This window comes from Pezoporus flaviventris, unplaced genomic scaffold, assembly GCF_033815535.1.
Source record: "Pezoporus flaviventris isolate CSIRO_AGI_PZ_B2104156 unplaced genomic scaffold, CSIRO_AGI_Pfla_v1 ptg000023l, whole genome shotgun sequence".
Lineage (NCBI taxonomy): Eukaryota > Metazoa > Chordata > Aves > Psittaciformes > Psittacidae > Pezoporus > Pezoporus flaviventris.
Genome location: NW_026892571.1, coordinates 8,660,324 through 8,673,971, shown reverse-complemented (window position 1 = coordinate 8,673,971; position 13,648 = coordinate 8,660,324).

Genomic DNA, 13,648 nt, shown 5'->3' with positions numbered 1-13,648 from the left:
CATCATATTCTTTAGATGAATACAAATGAAGAAGACCATTTTGGAGATGATACCCAGTCTAATATAATTTCTGTTTCTGTCACACCAAGTAGGTCAACGGCATGCCTAAACATCCATAAAACATGGGACAGCTGGCATAATGCTCAAGAAAAATAAATATTATGACATGAAATGCTAACATTGCTCCTTATCAAAGGACATTAATAATGCTTTGCATATGTTCATCCAAGTCTAGGAGACAGAAAATATGTATGTATATCTGTTAGAGGATTAAAGGATAAATTCAGCAACAAAAAGTTAGTAGGGATGATGGAATGGAGTGCCAGGATAGGGAATAGATTTTCAGTATTCATTAAATGTTGCACTGTGCTATTAAACTGAAACCATTTTGAGATACAGAGAAGCTACCATACATACGGTGTAGTATAATGTTTCATCTGAGTGTTGCTTGCAATTCTTTACACTTAGTATTTTATGTACTTTTACATGGAGTAATCCCATTTCCTTGTAACCTATCCATGCAGTATGTAGAACCGATACTGAAGTCATCATACACAAATAAAACACTGCATCTGCTCATTGATGAGCACAAAGATATGAACAACCCAGGTTCCAAAATCATCCTCTGATTAAGGATGCTTCCTCGTTAGGAAGCTGTAGAAAAGGTGACTTTAGTTGGAATGCAAGGTTTGCATATAATGAAAATTATACCATCATGTTCTTGAATTTGTCTAATACAGGTTTTTTAAAGATCTGATTGGTAGGACCTGTGCCTGTTGTATTCAATAAACACTGTTGCAGTGAGCCAGCTGCACTCACATAGGTGGCAATAAAGAATAAAGAGAGAACGCAGACTCCAGTATGACATGAATGATAGCCATAAGAAAATAGCTTTATTATTTACTACCACTTGTTAAAAGACTCTCATTTACGATTATTAATTTCGTGAGGCTTACCCTCATTCTACTAACTAAACTTGTTTCTTCTAGATAAAGCTACAATAAAAACAGTTTACGAGTAACAATCACAACTTTCTCCTAAAAATGTATTTTACATGTAACAGTTACACTAAAGTATTTTTAGGGTATGGAGAGATAACATTTATAAGTAGAAGAGTAACAAATGCAGGCAAATTATTTAGTTGATGATAGTGTGTTCAACTAGCTAATTTCATATAATACAAGACTAAACCCATTATTTTTAATAAATAGGCAAAATCCATTTATTATGGAAGACTATTTTCTTTCTAAGATGTGCAAGTACACTAATAAGATCCATTTTCCTATGCAAGTGTTTTCAGCTAAAATACAAAAGATCAAAGATGTGTAAAAAGCTTTTTGTCTTTTGAAATGCAGCTTGAGTCTGATTTATGAGAAGTGTGGCTATATATAAAAGGAAAAAAAGCCTGAAATGAGTGTAATGTCAGTATCATGGCAAAAATGAAATAGCTGGTCAAAAAAGTTCTGCAGTGAAACATTTTATTTCTGACCCCTTTAGTTCTTTTTGTTCAATAAATTAAAGCATTAATTCCATAAAGTTTCCATTTACTTACAGGGCCAACGTTTTACCTGGAAAACTTGATGCAGATCAAAAAGTTCTAAGAAAAACAAAGAATGTATTTTATAATGAGTGTCCATAATGCCAAGATTACAGAATGCACAGGCTCTGGCATTAATTCTCTAACTACAACTCTACATCTCAAAGCAAAATTAACACTATGGAATTGTACTGCTATTTGTGAGGATACCAGGGACTGAAGCCACATCTTGTCATTTCCAGAAGATCATTTTGGGTCAGACTGCTCTGAATCATCACAGACACAGCTCTGGATCTCCACATCAACATGGATAGCGGCTAAGCAAACAGCTGCAGCCTTCCAGCTGAACTTTCACTCACTGCCCAAACAGGGAAGAGCAGTGAATTGTAACTAGGCTGAGAACTCCAGCACTCAGCAGTTAAATTAGTCCAGTTCTGAAGAGAATTTTACCAAAGTATTGTTAGTTTTAATTTCACCTGAATAGAATAAATAACAAGCAAATCAAAATAAGTCCATAATGCTGACCCGTGAGCCTCTGTTCCTGGCTGTAGCCCTGCACATTAATTCCTTACTAAAGCTATAGTAACCTCAGGATGCACTCTTAATGCAGTCTTATGTATTCAGAATATGTTTAATTTTGCTTTTTTTTTTAATTGTGTGAATAAAAGCCCCACTCTCAAAGATATTTATTGAGGATGTATGTTTCCTTAATGTATTCTCAATATTAGCAAATCACTTTCAGACTCATCTAATAATGGCAAATAAGAACTTCAGAGATGCAAAGCTTCAGAAAACTAGAGTATGCCTTAAGTCATGCAAAATTAATGAAGTTCCTTATTACTTATCAAAAATCTCCAAATCACTCAGGTTCATTATATAGTATTCAATGATCTTTCATGTTATTGGTTTTTAATGCAAGTTCAGATATGGATCTGTGAATTATACAGTGGTTTTGCTTTCTACTTCCCCCTTTACAATAAGGAACATTTTAGACAAATACCCTGCTGCTCTTAATTTGCTGAACACATGGTCACAGTTGCTTCCTCTGGGGCTTCTCTTGCTACTGAAGGAATAGTGTCTTGGCTGTCATTTAATGGATGATGGAAGATCACACTGCACATATTAGAAGCGCAGTTGGTAGACTGTCAGCAACAGCAAAACACATTAGCTGTCCATCTGAAGTTTCCCACCAGAGGGATGAGATTACTGTCAAACACTATTCCTGGTGGGAGTTTCTAAGCTTTCCTCCACATAGGCTTCACCCATTACAGTCCCCCCCTTCCTGTTGCTTCCCCTCAGTGCCCTCCATAACCCATGACTTTTATCTCACTTGTAGGCAGTAGCTCCTTTTCAAAATACAGCAGACACATGAAGACAATCCTGGTAACCTTATGGCAAACCTATCTGTGTACCAGCAGTGATCACCACTCCAGTCCTTGCCATGACCATGGAGCAGCAGCCTCCAACATCTCTGGAAGTCAACAATACCCTTCCAGTACACACCTTCCCATATTCCTGGGGACATCTAGCTATTAACTCAGCTTTATGACTTCTTCAGTCAAAAAGGAAAAAAAAGACCAGTTTTCACCCTGCTCCAGGTACAACTAAATGCTGAACTACCCCTTATCTACTTCCTGCTCCAACATTTATCTACTCCTTCTGCAAGCATGCTAGAGAGTGTATCTGCTAGGCAAGTACTCAGCTGAAATCATTCAAAGAACACGGCCAGCCTGGAACGGGCTGGCAAAAAGGAGAAAACTGATGCAAGGAAAATCTCTTTGACAACTATGGAAAGGACGTGAAGTATGAGAGACATATGGTGAGCAGTTAGATACCCCACTTTGAGACACATAGAAGAGGAACTTGAATGCTGGCTTATGCATAATTCAGATGAATAACTTTGTCATGGAACTATCTCACTATCGGCCTTTATCTCTCTGATACTGATCAGAACTTCCACCCTGCCACATAACAGTAGGTGAAAGCTTAGCAAAATCTCCATGTTCCTATGGAAAGTTTGGATTAAACAGAATTTAAAACAATTTGTGATTAAAATCTGTTTCACTGGAAAGTTCTGATCAACATCTCTAAAATGCTTGCTTACCAGAACACAGTTTATGTTTCAGACACATTCAAGCCTTTCCTGGTGCGATCCAGCAGTAAATGATGAGAAAAAAATAGCTGTTATCCCCTACTTGGGAGTTACCTTCATTTCTTCTAGTAGCAGTTTACATTCATCATGCAGCTGCTGCAAGCGAGACTTGCCGTTCGCGACGCATCATATAGTCAGCAGCACTGAGATCACAGTGACGTGCAAAGCAAGGCAAGAGAATCACCCCTTTAACCATTCCAAAAATACTCCTGCCACAGCCAACAAGAGTACGCACTGCAGCCGATCCGGACACCACCAAAAAGACCCAGGTTGTATCTCCAACCGCTCCATTTTCCCAAGACTGAAGGACATCACAGAGACAGGTACATCACTAAAGTTCTCAGTCGTTCATTTATTTTTAAACATTGATGTTATTTCTCTCTGTAATAGACTCAGAGTCACACAACAGACTAACAGGCACTCACCCTGTTAGTATGCGTAAAAGGCTACAGAGGCTCTGTGAAAAATTCACTCTAGCAGAAGCAGAGACACAGGAATCACGATTGTAAGTATAAACAGAAGAAAATCACACTGTACTAAAGAGGGTCTGAATATCGGTATATATATCTGCATGTGGGAAGGGGGAAAGCTTGGCTGTTTACAAAATTGTATTTTCCTCTCAGATGGTAATAGTACCTTTCTTATATATCAATCTTCAGCTAAATGTCAGAAGGTATTTGACTTGAAAGACAGGCATTGTCATTTCCTTGTGAAAGGTAGAGAAACTCAGGCACCGGGAGAGCGTATCACTTGTCTAAATTCTTTCAGTAACCCATTAGAACAGCTCAGACCACAATTACTATCTCCTCATGCTCAGGCCAGTGCCCTACCTAGTAGCAACACTTCTTCCCCACACCAGACCCCAGAGGAAGGCTGTAACCAGAGAACTAGCCTGAGCAGAAGAGATAGTAGCCAAAAGGCTGAGAAAAGGTGTTGTGACATTTGTGATATTCTTCATGTATGTCTTCCTGCTACTAACTTGATAGTGCCTTTCCGTTACATATATACACAGGCAAATCATACACACAAAATCATGTGAGTGTTTTCATCAAAAAACACGCATGACAAGAACTTTTTTCTCCTCCACCAGCTCTAGAGAAGTCCAGCATCTATTTCAGGCTGTAGTTACTTTAAGATCATAGTAAAGATGAAAGTGACATACATGTTGCGTTGAGGCAGTCTAATTTTATCCTTGCAATTGTAAATACTTTTTGTCCCTGAATATATTTTAATACATTTATGGTAACATCACACACTCAGGTGGCAGGACTGAAGACAAACAGACATAATGATGGGATGCAGACATGGTATTATTCTGAAGATCCTCCAAATTAGCAGCTGTTTCTACTCTAGATATCTACTGCAGTGCTCAGATGGAGATAAAGGCAATAAGTGAAATGAAACCTTTCCTCCAATGCAAATTCCAAAAAGTCTTGCAGGGCAGCACAGAATTAAAACTCTCTCAGCTCTTTTGCAGTTTTACTACCATAACGTACTCATTTAATTTGTGATGGAAATTGCATATTCGAGTTCTCATTATACAACACTTTAAGCCTCTTCTAGAGTTTCATTTGTTCCCCTGCAACTCTTCATTGAGTTTGCTTAAGCTATAAATAAAGACCTCTTGGGATCCTGGATCTTGCCTTCTGAACAAAAATTTCAGTGACTCATTTTCATACACATTTTCTTCCATTATCTTCATCACGGGCAAATGTTCATTTTCATTCCCAAAGGTCAGAAGGAAAGGACCTGTGACAAGTCTCCTGTCAGTAGATCAGAACACTCGATCCTTAGTTGTCCTTAAAGGTGAGTTATTTTTTGATCAACTACTGTTGGAGCAGTTTCTGGATACAACTATATCTCCTTAAGCCACAGAGATGTTGGGTGATTCCTACCTAAAAAAGGAAAGTTGCTAATCAGAAGAGTGGTGCCAGACTGACTGACAAGTCTAATGACTTCATTTGGCATCACTAACTTGTAAGCTAGTCGACGCCTTATTGAATTGTTTTTTCTAATGGATATGGATGGTGCTGGAGTCAAGAATGTCATTCTTAATTACAACAAATATTAACCTGAGTAATAGACTTGGAATGCACAAAGTCTGCTGAGGCACTCCCTGGTGGGGACACAAATTATCCAAACAGCACCCATATATCAGCTCATCAACAGATTATTTCTGAAGTATCATTTTCTATTTGTTTGAAACGTATTTTGTATCATTAAAAAACCCAGGGACAAGAAATCATTGGCAATATCACAAAACACAAATTTCTGAGGATGTTATCAAGTGCCAAGTGCTTTTCATATACTGCAATGTACTATACCCATTAGTGCATTCAGCTTTTCCAGAATACTCCCATGATATGTCCCTCCACATTCTTCTGACAGATTTATGCAGACAGTTACTGAGAGTTCTCATGTATTTCTCTGATCTTTCCCTGGACACAGTTACTCATAGATCTCCTTCATCGCTTAGTTCTTTACACCAAACACTAGCAAGACAATGAGATGTTCTTCAGGACAGATATTTATAACTGGATGTGGATCTTGCATTGCCTGATGCTGGTGAGGGACAGCTTGTACAATGATCTTGCAAAAACTGTCTGAAACTATAAGTTTTGACCTGATGGGTCAAAACTGCTGCCTTTAGCTCACTTTTATTTCTGACTCACAGTGACTCCTGACACTTTCAAGAATAGTTCTTGCAATGAGTATATAAAAAATTGTGAATTCCATCAAAATCCTACTTGTTAACTCAGTTAAGAAATAGCTTGAAGCAGCTGCATTCTATAGCACCACAGTGCTTTGGTTTTGGTAAACGAATCCAAGAGCAGATATTTGTGCAGTTATAGGCCTTATCAGGAAAAGGCCTTTATCTTGTTGCCTGGTGTTGCAGCTAGATTGTTTATGTAAGAAAATGACAATTTGATAGCTGTGTTTAATAAACTACTGCTAGCTCAGTGAGGAACCTAAAGTAGAGTGCTACTGAAGTATGCAATCTCCTTTACACTGAGCTTTATGCTGCCAGTAAACCTCCAGGTTATAGTCAAGGGACTGGTTACAGACTATAAAGTTCCTGATAGCTTGAATTCCATCAGCTTTCCTTCCCTGTCCTGCTGTACAATCTGCATTTGGCACTAGAACGCTTCAGGCAACTGTCCCGGTGTGAGACATTACCGAGTCTGCACCACAGGGTCAGGTTGCCAGCCCTCCTGCCTGATGGCATTAGCCAGAGCTTGCAAAGAGCTTGCAACTGGAGCATTGTTCATCCTTATTCATAGTGAGCAGATTTTTCTGCTATTGGAGAGTATTTCTTGTTGCTGCCTTGTTTTAGTTGCTGGTGCTAAAAAGGATTGTAGAGCATTATTACTCTGTGTAATGGTGAATGCTTCTAACTCCAAATTACGTATTGCAAATCTGGGCAATGCACTGGTAGGCACAACATACCTGTGCAATTCATAATAAACATTTAGACTGCTTGGGCACCTGTTAAAGTAGTCAAATAATCAAAGTGAGACCTGCAAAGGCAGTTTGTGGATTTTCTTATTTCTCTCCTTTGCAATATGAAGGGATCAAGTGATTTCCCCGTCTTGAACCCTTTTATGCAACGATTCTAAAACCATCTGAACTCCCCTGATTTGCACTGCCATGGGAAATATGTGGATAAGCAGCAGCCAGACTTCCCTGTTAAACCACAGGAATATGAAAGCAGCAGAGATTATTTCAGTTCTACAAAGTAAAACTGTTCTCATTGTCCTCTTACACTACCATTAACAATTAGACAATACACAATGTGGTTCACTTTTACATCTAATGTACACTTAGTTAGAATTCAATAAAATTAGGCCTTTCCCAGTTGCTTTAATAGTAGGTACAATTATTCCCAATCTTGACATGAAAAAAACAAGAAACTGATGTTTCCTTCCTCCTAATTTTTCTCTGGAGAAATAGTGGTTATAGGGTTTTATGGCTTCTCACAAGAACAAAATAAGGGGAAAGCAGCAGATTCATGAATATTTATCGTCAATTCAAATTCAGTGTTCTTTTCAACAAAAATACAGGCCAAACTCTAATTCTTTCCTTTGAAGTTCCCAGAGTTCCACAGTAAGGATGTGTTCTTGCTACTGAGTGCTCCACTGTTTTGATGCACTGTGTAATACTGTAAAATTAATTCATTTCTCCTCTTACACTCATCTCTAAAAACAGAATTGCTTGGAGAAGGATTGGAAATGGACAGGAAGCTTCTTTGGTGAATGTTAAATCATCATTTTTACTTCAATGAGTTCAGCAAAGGAAAGACTGGAGAATTATTGAGATATAGACAAGAAATACAAGTTTCCAGCTCCTCCAGGATTTTTAGCTGAAGCAGGGAATCAGTAAGACAGAAGCCCAGACTTGCTTCCTTTTCTCAGAGACCCGTATTTTAACAAAACTAGAAGCACAAAATCCTTCAAAAATAAAAAAACCGGCTTTATTCCAATACAGATATCCTGGAGTTCTGATTTATGAACAGGAACAGATCAAATTAGTTAATAAATTGACATCGATTTCTTTAACTGAAGATCTAGGGTCTGTGTTTTAAAGCCTGTATTATTGCACACATAAAACTCAGTCACTGACTCTCCCAAGCATTTTCATCAAGGCAAAGTATCAGAATGGGTTGGTATATCACCCCCTCAAGATGAAATCCAGTGTTTATCAGCAGTGAGTCCTCATCCACTTACTGGCAAACACAATATTTATGCTACAATGGCAAATTCAGAATGTCATAAAGATATAATGAAGTAATGTGCGTACCATGATGAGAACTTAATAAAATGGAGAGAGAGGAAAAATAAGTTTGTTATTTTTTTAAAGAGGAAATACTGGTCCTTCACAGAAGTATCCCAACCTGTAAAATTCAAGTTTAGATTTCAAATGCCCTGCTACTTCAGAACCCAAATTGCTATGACCCAGTAGAGGCAGGACAAACCATCTGCATATTTAAAGTCCAAGGACGGAGTGTCATCAGGCCCAGGAGTAATCCTGGCTCTTGTGCACAGAGCAGTAAGGAAGTTTTCAGAAGTTTCTAAGAGCCAGTATATTTCTAAGGTATTCTGGTGTTTAAAGGTAAAGGTCAAAAATACCAAGAGAGCACAATTCCCACCCAGCGCAACTACAGCACTGAGCCAGCCTGGGTATCTTTGGAAAATCTCTTTCCCAGCCACATTTCTGTTCTCTTAAATATATTACTGCCAGCTCAGCACCTGATGATTCGAATGAAGAAATGGCTCAGAAGCAAGCACAGAAATGAGACTAATTACTTATGACATAATGTGCCAGCATGAGGAAGGTACTATCCAGACTGAATTTACCTTCCAGTTTATTGCTTAAGGCGTAGAGATTTATAACACCGCAGCCATCTTAGCTCATTCATCAGCAGTTGTTTCGTTAGCCACAGAAATGTCTCATCTCCTTCCAAGCTTGCACAGCTCTTGGCCCAATGTTATTTTATGACAGTGAGTAACATGAGTTATGTGCTGTGTTTAAAATGTTTTTCTTATTTCAACCTTTAATTACTGTCCTTTTAATGTCACCTGAAGTATTTTAAATGAAGGCTGGTCTGTTTAATGTAAATAAAATATCCAGACATGTGCCGTCTTTAAAAAAGACTGCAATGTGTATTAATGTTAGGTTTTATGATCTAGAGCTGACTAGAATATGGAGATTAAAACATTAGGTTCATTCCATTGTAATTCTATTCTAAAAGAGTCAAGTTATGACATATTAAATGCATAGGAAAAGTAAGGATACTTTCAGGAGAGCCTGGTATCCCCTTTTGCCTCACCACCCCAATTCAACTACTTTACTTAGGAAGCCAGGGCCAGCATCCTACAAGCCCTCCTGCTCACCAGTAGGACTTACTGAGAGGTGGTGGTGCTCAGAGCCTTGCAGAACAGTTCCAGTAAAGTGTGACTGCCTGGAAAAAGCCAGAAGAGACTCAATTAAATGAAGTTTTCTTCCACATGGGATTTTCTTTTTATGCTCCCAGAAATGTGCTACTGTTCATTCAATGCCAGTAGGTGGAAACACTTAAGAGACCTAAAATTTATAAGAGAATCACATGAGTGTAGAAGCATTCTGGGTTGGTTGGGCTCTTTTGGCAACAGGGGCTGTTACAGGAGACAACCATGTGTTTTCTTTCACGGACAGTCCCAGTGCAGCCACAAGAAGAAAATAAGTTTTCTGTATGAACTGATAAGAGGGTCATAAATAATAAGAAAATTATATCCTGTACACCAGCCTGCCAGCAGACAGCAAAGAAATTCAGAACTTCACAGGTCCTCACTTTTTTCCTTATCGTTTGGTGACATTTGTCGGATATTTATCTAACTCTGTGATAGTTCCTTCAGCAGTTTTAGTCCTCTCCTGGGAAGATGCCAATAACATTACCTTAGAGCAGGGAGAAGTGTCTTTCTTAAGCTCATCAACCTAATGACCTAGTTCAAGCTGCCTGAAGGAGCTTGTTACTAGCTGTCCACTAGTGCTACTGGCTATGTGCTGCTTTGCTTTTGTAGCAGGAGAGTGTGCAGGCTAGAGCTGCTACTGGAACTTCAGGGAGATGATAAGATACTGTCTTCTGAGTAGCAGCACTCTGCCCTCTCTCCCCAGCTCCAGGGAGCATAGGGCAGGTGGCAAAAGAGAGCAAATGGTGGTCATGGACCTTGTGATCAACAATGGAAGTGATAAATGGTAAAATGCATAGTTTAAATAAAGCATGGAGAAAAGGCAGAGAGGCTCTGATGCAGCACCTTGTTACTCGTGTTTTCCTCTTGTTTTGAGGAGGATGAAACTGCTTGCAGTCATCTGTACTTCCTGGATGCTACGGTGATACACACAGAAAGAAAAAGATCCTGGAGTCTGCTGACATTAGCAGGTCCTCCCCAGGCTTTGCTCTCTGTGGGTCTGTTTAGCACAGCGCGCAGCTGCAAAATGTGTCCTTCATGGAAGACAGGTAAAAGTCTCAGAGCAGAAGACACACAACTGTCTGTCCTAATCTCCTCCCTCCAATGCATTTGTGGGATGATGCTAAGGTGAGCCTGAGGGCAACACGTACACCAAACTGGCCCCACAGTTTCTGATAAAGGGCAGCTTGCATTAAAAAAGCAGCATCCCCAAACTGACACCTGTAACGCTGATGTTTGCCTTAAGGGAGGATGTAATTTGCAGCGCTGTGAATTCCACATTGGCATGCCTTTTCTTTTTGATCCATTTTGACATTTTTGTCAAGACTGACAGCATTAAGTGGGTCCATCAGCTTCCCAAGCATTTTTTAGCTGAAAACTATATACACAGACATGCTCTCATTCCTGCCACTGCTGTGGAGAGAGAGGCTGTGTTATTTTCTCTCTTTTTAAGTTAGAGACATACTTTTTCTAGACTTCCAAACAGTGATTTTTTACTAGACCTAAATACATAGTCTCTGCCCAAATAGGCTGAACTGACTTCATCCTCATGAGGTCTGTTTCTGAGGCGGTGCCTATATCAGTTATCAGATGGTAATTGTGGGAGTCTTCAGCACACTCTGCTCTAGCAGATATGCTAAAGTACTGTGAGAAAAAAAAAAAGCATGGTTTAGTGTGGGAAATGGGTCCACAAATCTGGAAGAGGATTTAAGAAACAAAAAAAGTACAGTATTTCAGTTAATTGATAACATTTTACTTAGAAAATGCTCTACAATTCTATTTCCATAAAAATGACAAACACTGAACCTCTGCAGGAAAAAAATGATTCAAAATTGCAAATACTTGCAATCTTGCACCTCCTCACTCCAGTTTCTGGGAATGTTTTAGTATCAGAGGCAGAGTTATTTCTACAGCTACATCCAGTGCCCTGCTCATTGCTTCTTGCTTTTCATATTTCTTTCATGAGAGGAAGGCTTTCTGGTTTGTGCTGGTATGACCTGTCTCAAATATGATAGCATGTTCACAACCCTGTTCAGATCAGAGTGAACGAGCTAAGCATTATAGCCTTGTTTTTTCTTCACTTATATCTGTTTACTTATTTCCATGAGTTATCAGGGTTTCTAGTTAAATCAAAGCATTAAGAGGAATTACATAAAACTATACGCAGATATGCTTATTTAAATTCTCTACCAGTACCCCCTGCCCAAAGAGGAGCAGGCTGCATTGTTATTCACCAGTGTTGCAAAAGTGCTCTGGAAGGGCTTCTGCTGTTTCTGTTGAAATCAGATCAAAATGCCAGTACATATTTTGAACTTCGCTTTGTAAAAGCAGAATACAAGGAACACAGCTCTTTACAAAACCGAGCCATGACAACAGGACTCCTTCTGCATCATTCATCTGCTACAGCAAAATACATTTTAAACATTCAGATTTTGAATTAGTCTAAGAACATGTGAAGATGTTCTTTGTGTTTCCTCAAATGTATGTTCTGTAGCCAGTCTTTTGCTGCTTCAGCAACCTCTCAGCAGAAGTACATTGACTAGCTAAAGGGCATCCTGTCTTGCAGGACATCGAAGTACTACTGAGTAGAACCTCCAGGCCATTCAATTTACTTTTTCACTGAAAACTGTGATTCATCTGAATGAAAGCAGCTCTGCAGTGAATACTACCTGCACTTCTCTGATCAGGTGTTTTCAGTTGTGCTGCCTTGAACTTGGCAGGAAAAGTAGCCTATTTTTATGGCACTTACTGTGCCATTCATCCAAAGGTAGGTAAAAGGTTAATGTTCATGTCTGGGTTTCAACACACTCTGCTTTCTTATAGCACCTGCCACTGAAGATCTCAAAGCAATTTGTGAATATTAATCAACTGAGCCTTATGACTCTTCAGCCAGTATGTTATTATCTAGGCTGGTAAACAGAGATGTGAAAACACATCAGATTCTCCGTAGGGCTGTAAGAGATGAGCAGTACCTTTGTCTTCCTCTTTGTCCCCTAGAAAAGGACTTTTCTGTCTGCTGTTTCATCTAGAGGGACACAGAAAGCAGCACCAGTAAGGACAAAGACTGGTGCCAGTAATCACAGAATCATAGAATTGTTAGGGTTGGAAAGGACCTTAAGATCATCCAGTTCCAACCCCTCTGCCATAGGCAGGGACACATCACACTAAACCATATCACCCAAAGCCTCGTCCAACCTGGTCTTGAACACTGCCAGGGATGGAGCATTCACAACCTCCCTGGACAGCCCATTCCAGTGCCTCACCACCCTAACAGGAAAGAATTTCCTCCTTATATCCAAACTAAATTTCCCCTGTTTAAGTTTGAACGCGTTACCCCTTGTCCTGTCACTACAGTCCCTAATGAACAGTCCCTCCCCAGCATCCCTATAGGCCCCCTTCAGATACTGGAAGGCTGCTATGAGGTCTCCATGCAGCCTTCTCTTCCCCAGGCTGAACAGCCCCAACTTTCTCAGCCTATCTTCATACGGGAGGTGCTCCAGTCCCCTGATCATCCTCGTGGCCCTTCTCTGGACTTGTTCCAACAGTTCCATGTCCTTTTTATGTTGAGGACACATCCTGCCAACAAAAGATACTGAGCAAAGAAACGTGTTTTAGTCCAACCAGTAGCAGTTAGAATCCTGCCACTGCTGTTGGCATGGTGTCCTGGACCTTGCCAGTGAGCTGAAACCAGCTGACTCCTGAAGTGGCCATTGAAAGGCTTCTGAAAGATCTGGTTCCTGGGGGGCTACAAAATCCTAATGTAGTGTGGCCAAAGCCAGGAGGAGTTACAGGCCACTCTGTTACTCTTTGCAGGCTGGACATGTCACATGTGTTGCCAGCTAAAAAACTCTGCAGTAGATCAGTTTACCTCTTCACTGATCTTACCCAACCCCTCCACATTTTGCAGTGATCATATTTTATTACATGCTGAAGGCTGAAACGCTGTTATATCTGCACCTAATGATCTAATCACACTAGCTTTAATCAATTTAGCTCAAGCACCAGGAGTGGGAA